Genomic DNA, 14,173 nt, shown 5'->3' on the forward strand with positions numbered 1-14,173 from the left:
ACACTGGGGCCCCTCAGGGGTGCGTGCTCAGTCCCCTCCTGTACTCCCTGTTCGCTCATGACTGCATGGACAGGTACGACTCCAACACCATCATTAAGTTTGCCGATGACACAACAGTGGTAGGCCTGATCACCGACAACAATGAGACATCCTATAGGGAGGTGGTCAGAGACCTGACCGTGTGGTGCCAGGACAACAACCTCTCCCTCAATGTAAAACAAGACGAAGGAGATGATTGTGGACTACAGGAAAAGGAGGACCGAGCACGCCCCCATTCTCATCGACGGGGCTGTCGAGCAGGTTGAGAGCTTCAAGTTCCTTGGTGTCCACATCACCAACAAACTATCATGGTCCAAGTACACCAAGACAACTGCCTGGCAAACGACCCCAAGGCACTACAGACGGTAGTGCGTACGGCCCAGTACATCACTGGGGCCAAGCTTCCTGTCATCCAGGACCTGTTTACCATGCGGTGTCAGAGGAAAGCCATAAAAGTTGTCATTATTATTTTTCACTTTATTTATTTAGTAAATATTTTCTTAACTCTTTCTTGAACTGCATTGTTGGTTACGTCGAGCCATCCCGGATCCGGGATCGTGACTACAGCCTCAGGCCCATTACCATAACGCAACGTTAACTATTTATGAAAATCGCAAATGAAATGAAATCAAGCTGAAATCAAGCTAGCTCTCAAGCTTAGCCTTTTGTTAACAACACTGTCATCTCAGATTTTCAAAAATATGCTTCTCAACCATAGCAAAAGCATTTGTGTAACAGTATTGATAGCTATTGCAGGCTAGCGTAGCATTTAGTGTTAGCATTCAGCAGGCAACATTTTCACAAAAACCAGAAAAGCATTCAAATAAAATCATTTACCTTTGAAGAACTTCGGATGTTTTCAATGAGGAGACTCTCAGTTAGATAGCAAATGTTCAGTTTTTCCTTAAAGATGACTGCGTGCAGCTTGTAGATTACGCAGCAATTTCAACAAAGGACACCGGGCGGACACCTGGTAAATGTAGTCTCTTATGGCCAATCTTCCAATGATATGCCTACAAATACGTCACAATGCTGCAGACACCTTGGAGAAACGATAGAAAGGGCAGGCTCATTCCTGGCGCATTCCCAGCCATATAAGGAGACAATGGAAAACAGAGCCTCAAAAATTCTGCTCATTTCCTGTTTGAAGTTTCATCTTGGTTTCGCCTGTAGTATCAGTTCTGGGGCACTCACAGATAATATCTTTGCAGTTTTGGAAACGTCAGAGTGTTTTCTTTCCAAAGCTGTCAATTATATGCATAGTCGAGCATCTTTTTGTGACAAAATATTGCGCTTAAAACGGGCACTTTTTTTTAATCCAATAATGAAATAGCACCCCCATAGCTTCAAGAGGTTAAGAGTTTTTAAGTAAGCATTTCACAATAAGGTGTTGTACCTGTTGTATTCAACACATGTGACAAATACAATTGTATTTTATTTTATACTAAGCCTTCTGCCACCATTACATCAACTACGGCATCAACCTTATTGGCAATGGCCAGAGCTCCTGATGGCACAGCATGTTTATGCTTCCTCCTCAATAAGACCATTGCAAACTCAGTATTTCTGCCCATTTGACAACTTGTCTAGTGCCCCTTTATGGAGGTCCAACATAACATACACACCTACAGCACACCTATAGCATATAGATAATGTCAGAGACTTAGCTAGCATTGTGGCTATAGTTAGCCATAGCTATCATTGTAGTTAGCACATAGCTAGTGTGACATTGTAGCTAACGTTAATTGCTCAATTCAGAGGACTTAGCTAGTATTGCAGCTGAAACCATCTATAACAGTGCACAACAAAAATTATTTTGCTAGCATTGGGCTAAAGCTAACCATATCAGTAGATATAGTAGATAAGGTAGTTCCATGAAAAGAGTGCCTTTTGAGTCCCTTTTGATATTTTAAGTAGAACGTTTGAACCAATATTGAATTTTAAAATCTTGTTATATTAAATAAAGTGCCCTTTATTATAAACCACACAGAGAATTCAATATGTCTGATTTATAATATAAATCAGCATTGTCCACCATCATGTTTTTCCGACTTCTAGGAAGATTTTAACCCACTTAACCCCCCAAACAATTGTTTTGTGGTAGAAAACTGAATGCTAGAAATGTGTTCACAATTTAATTTATTGCATTCAATTGCCCCTTCCTGTTGCACATATCAAGTTCCCCTTCCCCCTGTCACAAAGGGATTTCCAGTCAAATCAAATATCCTTTGTCTTGCTAATGTTGAGGGAGAGGTTGTTATCATGGCACCACACTGCCAGGTCTCTGACCCCCTCCCAATAAGCTGTCTCATCGTTGTTGGTGATCAGGCCTATTTCATCAACTATCAGGCCTATTTCATCAACACTGTTGTGTTGTCAGCAAACGTAATGATGGTGTTGGAGTCGTGCTTGGCCATGCAGTCATGGGTGAACAGGCAGTACAAGGGATGGATGGAGCACGCACCCCTGAGGAGCCCCAGTGTTGAGGATCAGCATGGCAGATGTGTTGTTGCCTACCGTTACCACCTGGGGGCGGCCTGTCAGGCGGGAAAGGGCAGTATGGAGTACAATAGAGATTGCATCATCTGTGGATCTTTGGGGTGGTATGCAAATTGGAGTGGGTCTAGGGTTTCTGGGATAACATTTACATTTACATTTAAGTCATTTAGCAGACGCTCTTATCCAGAGCGACTTACAAATTGGCGAAGTTGATGTGAGCCATGATCAGCCTTTCAAAGCACTTCATGGCTACAGATGTGAGTGCAGGTTACCTTGGTGTTCTTGGGCACAGTGACTATGCTGGTCTGCAGACTCGGTCAAGGACAGGTTGAAAATGTCAGTGAAGACACTTGCCAGTTGGTCAGAGCATGCTCGGAGACACATCTTGCTAATCCTTCTGGCCCTGCGACCTTGTGAATGTTAAACTGTGTAAAGGTCTTACTTAGAATGGCTAAGGAGAGCGTGATCACACAGTCGTCCGGAACAGCTGGTGCTCTCATGTATGCTTCAGTGTTGCTTGCTTCGAAGCACGCATAGAAATAATTTAGCTCATCTGGTAGGCTCGCGTTACTGGGCAGCTCGCGGCTGTGCTTCCCTTTGTAGTCTGTAATAGTTTCTGTAATAGAATCCCAGAACATATTCCAGTCTGTGCTAGCAAAACAGTCCTGTCGCTTAGCATCTGCATCATCTGACCACTTCCGCATTGAGCGAGTCACTGGTACTTCCGGCTTTAGTTTTTGTTTGTAAGCAGGAATCAGGAGGATAGAGATATGGTCAGATTTGCCAAATGGAGGTCGAGGGAGAGCTTTGTATGCGTCTCTGTGTGTGGAGTAAAGGTGGTCTAGAGTTTTTTCCCTCTGGTTGCATATGTAACATGCTTGTTCAAATTACGGATTTAAGTTTCCCTGCGTTAAAGTCCCAGGCCACTAGGAGCACTGCCTATGTATGGATGATCATTTTCTTGTCCACGTGACTTAAGAGGTCCAGACAAATTTTTGCTAAAGAATACAGTGATGAGTAATATACAGTGATGAGTAATCCTGTGATAAAATGAAGGGCACTATATGAAAAACGGCATCCAGAGGTTTAAGAGTAGAGGCAGCTGCACTTTGATAAATAGTATCCACATAATCAAGAACATTTGAAGGTTGACTGCACAATCGCCGAGAGAGAGACAAGATATTTTTCTGTTACCTCTGAGAATGTCATTAAAATACATTTCAATTCAAGAAGCTGTATTTATATATTGGCGTCTGTTAGGTTTTTATTTTGACAGATAATACAAGAGGGTTCCATGTAGCTTTGAGGTCTTTCTGGGAACTGTTGGGTCTAATAGATTAATGAGTCCTCAGTGTTTGACTATGGAATGTGTTAGAGCCAGAAGGCAGAGAGTGGCCTATATAGCTACCTGGTTGGGGGGAGGGGACGATCCACCAGCCTAGTGAGTTACTTCTCCAGTGTTTGTATTTTTTGTTTTTTTAGATCAGCTTTAATATTGCAGATATACTGTGGCTTTTACCAATGTAATTGTCTGCATAATTTCCAATCGCCCATATATATTTTTTGGTGTATATACAGTACCAGTCAAAGGTTTGGACACACCTACTCATTCAAGGGTTTTTCTTTATTTGTACTATTTTCTACATTGTAGAATAATAGTGAAAACATAAACTATGAAATAACTGGTATGGAATCACATGAAGTAACTAAAAAAGTGTTAAACAAATCAAAATATATTTTATATTTTACATTCTTCAAAGTTGCTTTGATGACAGCTTTGCACACTCTTGGCATTCTCTCAACTAGCTTCATAAGGTAGTTACCTGGAATGCATTTCAATTGACAGGTGTGCCTTGTTAAAAGTTCATTTGTGGAATTTCTTTCCTTCTTAATGCGTTTGAGCCAATCAGTTGTGTTGTGACACAAGGTGTGGTTTTCAGAAGATAGCCCTATTTGGTAAAAGACCAAGTCCATATTATGGCAAGAACATCTCAAATAAGCAAAGAGAAATGACAGTGCATCATTACTTTAAGACATGAAGGTCAGTCAAGAATATTGCTTGGGCCAAGAAACACGAGCAATGGACATTAGACCGGTGGAAATCTGATAATTCCAAGTTTGAGATTTTTGGTTCCAACTGCCGTGTCTTTGTGAGACGCAGAGTAGGTGAACGGATGATCTCCACATGTGTATTTCCCACCATAAAGCAATGAGGAGGTGTGATGGTGTGGGGTGCTTTGCTGGTGGCACTGTCTGTGATTTATTTAGAGTTCAAGGCAGGCTTAACCAGCATACGCCATCGCATAAGGTTTGCGCTTAGTGGGACTATCGTTTGTTTTTCAACAGGACAATGATCCAAAACACACCTCCAGGCTGTGTAAGGGCTATTTGACCAAGCAAAGTGATGGAGTGCTGCATCAGATGACTTGGCCACCACAATTACCCGGCCTCAACCCAATTGAGATGGTTTGGGATAAGTTGGACCACGGAGTGAAGGAAAAGCAGCCAACAAGTTCTCAATATGTGGGAACTCCTTCAAGATTGTTGGAAAAGCATTCCTCATGAAGCTGGTTGAGAGAAGGCAAAGGGTGGCTACTTTGAAGAATCTAAAATGTAAAATATATTTTGATTTGTTTAACACTTTCTTGGTAACTACATGATTCCATATGTGCTATTTCATAGTTTTACTATTATTATTTAATGTTTTTATTTTTTATTTCACCTTTATTTAACCAGGTAGGCCAGTTGAGAACAAGTTCTCATTTACAACTGCGACCTGGCCAAGATAAAGCAAAGCAGTGCAATAAAAACAACACATAGTTACACATAAACAGATGCACAATCAATAACACAATAGAAAAAATATATGTACAGTGTGTGCAAATGTAGATGAGTAGGGAAGTATGTTTCTAAATAGGCCATGGAGGCAAAATAATTGCAATTTAGCATTAACACTGGCGTGATAGATGTGCACATGATGATGTGCAAGTCGAGATACTGGGGTGCAATGGAGCAAGAGGATAAGTAACAAAATGGGGATGAGGTAGTTGGGTGTGCTATTTACAGATTGGCTGTGTACAGGTACAGTGATCGGTAAGCTGCGCTGACAGCTGATGCTTAAAGTTAGAGAGGGAGATAAAATACTCAAGCTTCAGTGATTTTTGCAATTCGTTCCAGTCACTGGCAACAGAGAACTGGAAGGAAAGGCAGCCGAAGGAAGTGTTGGCTTTGGGGGTAACCAGTGAAATATAAAATAAAATAAAATTTTATCGGTCTGCTGGAGCGCATGCTACGGGTGGATGTTGTTATGGTGACCAGTGAGCTGAGATAAGGTAGGACTTTACCAAGCATAGACTTATAGATGACATGGAGCCAGTGGGTTTGGCGACGAATATGTAGTGAGAGGCAGACAACGAGAGCATACAGGTCGCAGTGGTGGGTAGTATATGGGGCTTTGGTGACAAAACAGATAGCACTGTGATAGACTACATCCAGTTTGTTGTAGGCTATTTTGTAAATGACATCGCCGAAGTCAAGGATCGGTAGGGTAGTCAGTTTTACGAGGGTATGTTTGGCAGCATGAGTGAAGGAGGCTTTGTTGTGAAATAGGAAGCCAATTCTAGATTTAATGTTGGATTGGAGATGCTTAATGTGAGCCTGGAATGAGAGTTTACAGTCTAACCAGACACCTAGGTATTTGTAGTTGTCCGCATATTCTAAGTCAGAACCGTCTCAAGTAGTGATGCTAGTCGAGCGGGAGGGTGTGGCAGCAATCAGTTGAAGAGCATGCACATAGTTTTACTTGCATTTAAAAGCAGTTGGAGGCCTCGGAAGGAGTGTTTTATGGCAATGTAGAAAATAGTAAAAATAAAGAAAATCCTTGAATGTATATATATACTGTAGCCTGTAGCTCAGGCCCTGAAGCAAGGATATGCATATTGTTGGTACCATTTGAAAGGAAACACTTTGACGTTTGTGGAAATGTTAAAGCAATGTAGGAGAATATAACACATTAGATCTGGTAAAAGATAATACCAAGAAGAATAAAAAAAAATTGTACCATCTTTCAAATGCATGAGAAAGACCATAATGTATTATGCCAGCCCAGGTGCAATTTAGATTTTGGCCACTAGATGGCAGCAGTGTATGTGCAACCTTTTAGAATGATCCATTGCATTTCTGTCCAAAATGTTGTATCAAGACTGCCCAAATGTGCCTCATTTGTTTATTAATAACTTTTCATTTTCAAAACTGTGCACTCTCCTCAAACAATAGCATGGTATTATTTCACTGTAATAGCTACTGTATATTGGGCAGTACAGTTGGATTTACAAGAATTTAAGCTTTCTGCCAATATCAGATATGTCCATGTCCTGGGAAATTGTCTTGTTACTTACAACCTCATGCTAATCACATTAGCCTATATTAGCTCAACCGTCCCGCAGGGGACCCACCATTAAATTAAACTGGTATACTTTTTTATTTGTCACAAATTTCTTTAACCAACTTTGGTCTTTATTGCAAGGTCGACAAACAAGTTCCTTACCTTCTCCCCCTTCCACTTGCCTCCTCCATTTTTGCGTTAATGCTGCAATCAGTTGGTTGTAATTATGGATAGAGCAGACATTTCCATATATTTTTGCTAACTGCATGTGTGACATAACTCCACCAGTCCTAATTATGATATAATTTAGATTATACAGTTGTCTTTTTTCATTCAATTTTATATTTTTTTATCAATTAGTATATTTGAGTTTAACCATAGTATTTGTTTTAATATTTGTTCTGTCGTTTCTGGTGGATTAAAGTGAAATTCAAACCAGCTTTCTATGGCTTGTTTTTAAAATAGCAGTATTTTGGAGATGATTTATTTTTCAAATAATGGAAAGTGAGAGGTTGTAATCTGAATAAAGGGAAAAAGGCCATTCTTACTAATCTGCTAGAGAACCAGTTTGGATTTAAGTATAGCTTTTGTATAACTGAAGCCTTTAGTGAAAGGTCAAATGCTCTAATATTTTATAATTTCTGCCCTCCGAGTTCATATTCATTATATAAATATGCCTGTTTAATTTTGTCTGGCATGCTGTTCCTAATAAAGTGTCATATATTTTGCTCATATAATTTTTAAAAACTAGTCATTAGGTGGCCACAAGTAAATAGGTAAACTGGGATATGACTAAAGAGATAATCAGGGTGATTTTTCCACAGTCAGGTATTGTCCTTTCCATGGTAGCAATATTTGATCTATTTTTGCTAACTTTGTATTAAAATGTATTTTCGTGAGATTATCTATTTATTTCAGGATATAAATACTTCTCCAGTGTTTGCAGATCTGTTTGTTAACTAGGCCTATCCCTCCAATGGACTGACCAGAGCTTCCTTCCACTATATTGCTTACAGCTGGTTCACCACATATCTGCAAACACAGAAGAGATAAAGGCTAAGGAAAGGTTGGAGGTGAGGGAAGAGTCAGGTATATGGGACTGGCGTATTCTATCCATTTCAAGCTAATTTGAATAAGTTGGACCAATGCTATTGACCGAGTTTTCCATAAAACTTGTTTTATGCAAAACAGATTCATTACATAGTGTAGGTTAAAGGGAAAGATGGCACTGTACTGTATAGTACAGCCTGAGGGAAGGAGATAGATCATATAGAACACTTGAAGTGAGGAAGCGTGTGAGGGATTAGGTAGCAGAAGGGGCAAGGTGCCCTGTAGCTGAGCACATGGAGCAGATGGATATGAAAGAGAGGGTGGCCTATATTATCAGTCCCTCTGTCTCAGTCTCTGGCCTTCCATCTCTCTTTATGTCTCTGTAGCTTTCTCTCTCTGTCTGTTTCTTTTTGTCTCAGTCTCTCCCCCTCCCCCCTCTCTGACTTAGACAGGTTCATAAGAAACAGTCTCTCCGTCTTAAGCACTCAGCACAGCAGAATCAGCCCAGATGAACGCCACTACATGAAGGATTAGCTCTTTCTCCTTTTTAGCATTCTTACATTTTCCCCTTCACTTTATCCCCGTCTTTTAGGTTCACAGATTAGTGCGCCAGCGAACGAATGGGGTTGCCTAGCAACGAGTTGATGAGAGCAGCCTTGAGGCCCGCTGGAGTGATGTCAGTCCGATTATAGTGTGGGGGGTGGGTGGGGCTAACCCTCAGTAGAGTTCAGTGTCATCACAGTGTGCACATCCACATCATGTGCAACATCCTTTGCTAGGCCACGGTTGCATAACATTTCAGAGTGGGTGATTGTGTGTGTGATTGCATGCAGGCATGCGTGCATGTGTGAGGGTGTGTGGTGAGATGGAGAAAGAGTCTCATGACTGTTTTTGTGTGTGCATTCGTGTGTATATGCGTGTGTACAGTACAGTATATCTACAATGGTTCAATTCACTGCACTAAGTTGAAGCATCCAGTACTAACTCTGTAGAAAATGGCTCAGATGATGTTGTGTATGATCTCTAATGACACAGTCAAAGACGACTCATTTATATACAGTAAAACCATTCAGCTTCTGGGCTGTTATATCTACTATGGAAGGTTGGAGCGATAGCTTGGTCATTAAACTCGATAAGCAAGTCAGAAGGTATCATTTCTGCTTCCATTGCTGGACAATGTTTGGTGTGTATGTGTGCAATGTGTGGTCCAGGATATGTTTTGCTCTGTCACAGTTGGGTATTGATACCCTCATCCCTCTCCCACCTCATCAGCCTGATGGTATTGATTGCGATCACAGGTCTAACATTATTCCGTTAGAAATGGATCAGTGTGTCAGATAACGAAGCATCAACTTTTATTATGCAAAGCTGCTCAAGTGCATTCACAGTATATGTGAAATAGACCCGACTATGACTATTAGAGGAAATTACGAGATTTGACCTCTGATCTGTGAAGTGAATTTTTAGTGTCCCATCTTCACAAGAAGGTTATCACGTTGGAGTGAGTTGTCAGTTTAGAAGGACATATGTTCGTTCCCTGCATTTTGTCACATTTTCTGTCTCACTTTGTGTGTGTGTGTGTGTGTGTGTGTGTGTGTGTGTGTGTGTGTGTGTGTGTGTGTGTGTGTGTGTGTGTGTGTGTGTGTGTGTGTGTGTGTGTGTGTGTGTGTGTGTGTGTGTGTGTGTGTGTGTGTGTGTGTGTGTGTGTGTGTGTGTGTGTCTCTCCATGTGCTTTGTTGTTGTCTCATCTTTTCATGTGTCCTCTGTTTCACTCCATTCTCCTTACTCCATCACGATGACTTCACGTGGAAAAGCTGGTGCTGAAAAAACAAGCTGTAAGTTTTACCCGTGGTGCAAAGTGCTACAGGTCCAGGGGGGGGGGGGGGGACTGGTGCTTTCACTTTGCCAAAATAACGCCCTTGCCCATTTCACTTCCCCTCCCTAACTTCCCTCAGGGTTATCCATATAGTACGAGGGAAAGAGGGGACAACCAACCTGGTCATCAAGGGCTGCTGTGTCTTCTGGTTTTGTCCAGACTCCAGGAGTGTAATTACAGTATATTAAATTACTTCTACACATATATTCGTCAACGAATTAGCAGGCATTGCAGCCCTTCAGAGCCCGATCAGTATGGAACCACAGAAGGAAGTTTAGAGGGGGAATTGAATGAGGGTGTTAATCTGAATTGAATGGGGCATAGTTGTGTGTGTTTTTGGGGGAGGTGATGGGTTTGCCCTTTGTGTCCCTGCTCTCACTTCATCCGCCTCTTCATCCATCTGCCCATCACATCACTCAATCTGGTGCTGCACAAATCTCTGTGGTCTGTAGGGGACTGATACGTACACTACACACGACTACACTGTTCCAAAAAAAAATATTAGATTGACATTAGATTGCAAACCAGATCTAGGTTCTCTCTTCTGTCCCTCTTGTGCTGTCAAGCCCACTGCATGTTTGTGTTAGGTATATTTTTTTGTGAGTCGAGGATACTGTGATGCTGATGCCAGATGGTCAAGTGGTATTCTTCTGGAATGGACTGCTGTACATGAGAGTAATAATCACTTCATAATGATTATTCCCAGCTGAGCTGACCTCAAATACTGTATAGGCCTCGTCCTCGATATGTTGCATTGTTGTTCTATGTACAGTTCAACTACCAAAAGGCATGTTTGTATGAACGCATGCACATAGATGTACTCTCTAAACGCTCACACACACACACACACACACACACACACACACACACACACACACACACACACACACACACACACACACACACACACACACACACACACACACACACACACACACACACACACACACACACATTCCGAGATAGAGAGTGAATCACATTAGGACATGCTCTGTGGACTTAGTGCTGCAAGCTTCCCTCTGACCTCTGTGCAGTCTTGAGTTTTTTTTCTACATGCTCTGTTGTGTGTGTGTTCCTGGTTATCTGCATTCTTCTCTTAAACAGAGTTATTGTTACTGTTTTGTTAGACTTCAGTGCAGCTTTTGACATTATCGATCATAGTCTGCTGCTGCGGAAACGTATGCCTTTTACACCCCCCTGCTATAGGTCAGATGCCACAAAGAGGGACTTAGGAAAATAACAATTGGCTCAGAACAGTGAAGCACGGCTGACCCTTAAATGTGTGCAGAGAGCTATCATTAATAATATGCATGTCAGTCTCTCATGGCTCAAAGTGGAGGAGAGATTGACTTCATCACTACTTGTTTTTGTAAGAAGTGTTGGCAAGCTGAATGCACCGAGCTGTCGGATTAAACTACTAGCACACAGCTTGGATACCCTTGCACACCCCACAAGACATGCCACCAAGTCCAGAACAGACTATGGGAGGCACACAGTACTACATGGAGCCATGACTACAATGGATCTCTATTCCACATCAGGTAACTGATGCAAGCAGTAGAATCAGATTTAATTAACAGATGGAACAGTGAGTACTGTGATGATTCACACACACAGGTACAGACACACGCACACAAACGCTAGCAGATGCACTACACACACACACACACAGTACATTGTAATATTGTTGTATGGTGGTATTATAGATTTTATATTGTAGATATGTGGTGGAGTAATAATGTTTAATGATGTACTGTTTTATTCTTTGTATTAACAATCTCAAATAAGATTTTTTTTTGTAATTATATTCCTCCATTTTTTACTTTACATAATATAATAAATGTGGCCAAAACTAATGTAGGCATTAATAAATGCATTTCTATAGCTTCGAAAATATTTTTTTAAATGGTGCTAAGATGTAGTCACAGTGGCTTGAACACAGCGCCTCCTACAGTCATCTAGTGTACAGTGCATTCGGGAAGTATTCAGACCCCTTGACTTTTTACACATTTTGTTACCTTACTGCCTTATTCTAATATTGATTAAATAAAACAAAATCATCATTCTACACACAATACCCCATAAACAGGTTTTTAGACATTTTTACAAATGTATATAATTTTTTAATAAGTATTCAGACCCTTTGCTATGAAACTCGAAAATGAGCTCCGGTGCATGCGGTTTCCATTGATCATCCTTGAGATGTTTCTACAACTTCATTGGAGTCCACCTGTGGTAAATTCAATTGATTGGACATAATTGGAAAAGACACACACCTGTCTATGTAATGTCCCACAGTGCATGACAAAGCAAACACCAAGCCATAAGGTCGAAAGAACTGTCCGTAGAGCTCCAAGACAGGATTGGGGGACGGGTACCAAAACATTTCTGCAGCATCGAAGGTCCCCAAGAACCTGTCCTCCATCATTCTTAAAAAGAATAAGTTTGAAACCACAAAGACTCTTCCTACAGCTGGCTGCCTGGCCAAAATGAGTGATCGGGGGAAAAGGGCCTTTGTCAGGGAGGTGACCAAGAACCAAATGGTGACTCTAACCGAGCTCCAGAGTTCCTCTGTGAAAATAGGAGAACTTTCCAGAAGGACAACCACCTCTGCAGCACTCCACCAATCAGGCCTGCTAGAGTGGCCAGGAGGAAGCCACTCCTCAGTAAAAGGCACATGACAGCCCATTTGGAGTTTGCGAAAAGGCACCTGAAGGACTCTCAGACCATGAGAAACCAGATTCTCTGGTCTCATGAAACCAAGATTGAACTCTTTGGCCTGAATGCCAAGCGTCACTTCTGGAGGAAACCTGGCACTATCCCTACGGTGAAGCATGGACCCATCATCATGTTTTTCCGCATCAGGGACTGGGAGACTAGTCAGGATCGAGGGAAAGATGAACGAAGCCAAGTACAGAGAGATCCTTGATGAAAACCTGCTCCACGACACTCAAGACCTGGGGTGAAGGTTCACCGTCCAACAGGACAGCAACCCTAAGCACACAGCCAAGACAACGCAGGAGTGGCTTTGGGATAAATTTCTGAATGTCCTTGAGTGGCCCAGCCAGAGCCCGGACTTGAAACAGATCAAACATCTCTGGAGAGACCTGAAAATAGCCGTGCAGCGACACTCCCCATCCAACCTGACAGAGCTTGAGAGCATCTGTAGATAAAAATGGGAGAAACTCCCCAGATACAGGTGTGCCAAACTTGTAGCGGCATACACAGGAAGACTCTAGGCTGTAAACGCTGCCAAAGGTGCTTCAACAAAGTACTGAGTAAAGGGTCTGAATACCTTATGTGAATGTGATATTTCAGGGGATTTTTTTTTATACACTTCTAAAAACCTGTTTTTGCTTTGTCATTATGGTGTATTGTGTGTAGATTGATGAGGGGAAAAATGATGTAATACATTTTAGAATAAGTCTGTAACATAACAAAATGTAGAAAAAGTCAAGTGGTCTGAATACTTTCCGAATGAACTGTAACTAGCTACCAAGAAGCCATTTCAGGCTGTCGATCAAGTCAGAGTACCTAGCTTGTCTGTCTTAGCTGTTATGCCTGCTGACAAGGTTGACAGACTTTAGAAAAGCAAGCAATTACTAAATATACTGAATAAGACTCACATTCCTTTCAATCTTTACCCAGATTTTAGCAGAGATGCAAAGAAGCATATTTAGTTTATTTTACAAAATAACCACCAGTCAGGAGGATTCAGACAGCTCAAGTGGTATGCTTAAATATAACATCTTTTTTTACACAAAATGTATCATAATGATTATGGCTCTGGATTGCAGGAACAAACTTTTTCAGGTGTTTGAAAAATGCTAAATATGGACCGCCTAATTGGCAAGTAGTAGACTAAAATACCAGTGAAGTAAAGTATGGTTTAGGTAAAAATCCACTGACAACACTGCACCCTAGTGGCTTTTTCAAGTATTTCAGTAGAATTCAGTACTTAGAGCAGTAAGATACTTTATGTTCATGAACTTCATGTTTATTTTGAAAGTTCTCAGCGATCCCCACTTCCACACCAAGCCTCAGCAGGTTTACCACATGTCAAGGTCAGCAAACACGACATCTGTTTTACACCAGCCAGGTCTGAACGCACACACACATATCCTGTAGTGGGGGGGTTGGTTGTGAGTCACATGTGGAGGGGGAGGAGTTTGCTTCTTGCTTGAGGTTTTTATCTGGCCAAGTTTCTCTAGGTTGCCATGGTCTTCTTTGGTTGCCATCTTCTGATCATTATGGTCTGGATTAGTTTGGTACAGCCACTCTATACCTTAGTTCATCACTGTGCCATATGTATGTTAGGTTCTCAT

General features: G+C 41.4%; 1 protein-coding gene across 1 annotated transcript in view; it reads left to right on the forward strand.

Annotated features, from left to right (window-relative positions):
* LOC124034872 (SH3 and multiple ankyrin repeat domains protein 2-like) overlaps positions 1 to 14,173 on the forward strand; it is a 177,076-nt gene that overhangs the window by 158,288 nt on the left and 4,615 nt on the right.

The sequence above is a fragment of the Oncorhynchus gorbuscha genome, linkage group LG05 (genome assembly GCF_021184085.1).
Source record: "Oncorhynchus gorbuscha isolate QuinsamMale2020 ecotype Even-year linkage group LG05, OgorEven_v1.0, whole genome shotgun sequence".
NCBI lineage: Eukaryota > Metazoa > Chordata > Actinopteri > Salmoniformes > Salmonidae > Oncorhynchus > Oncorhynchus gorbuscha.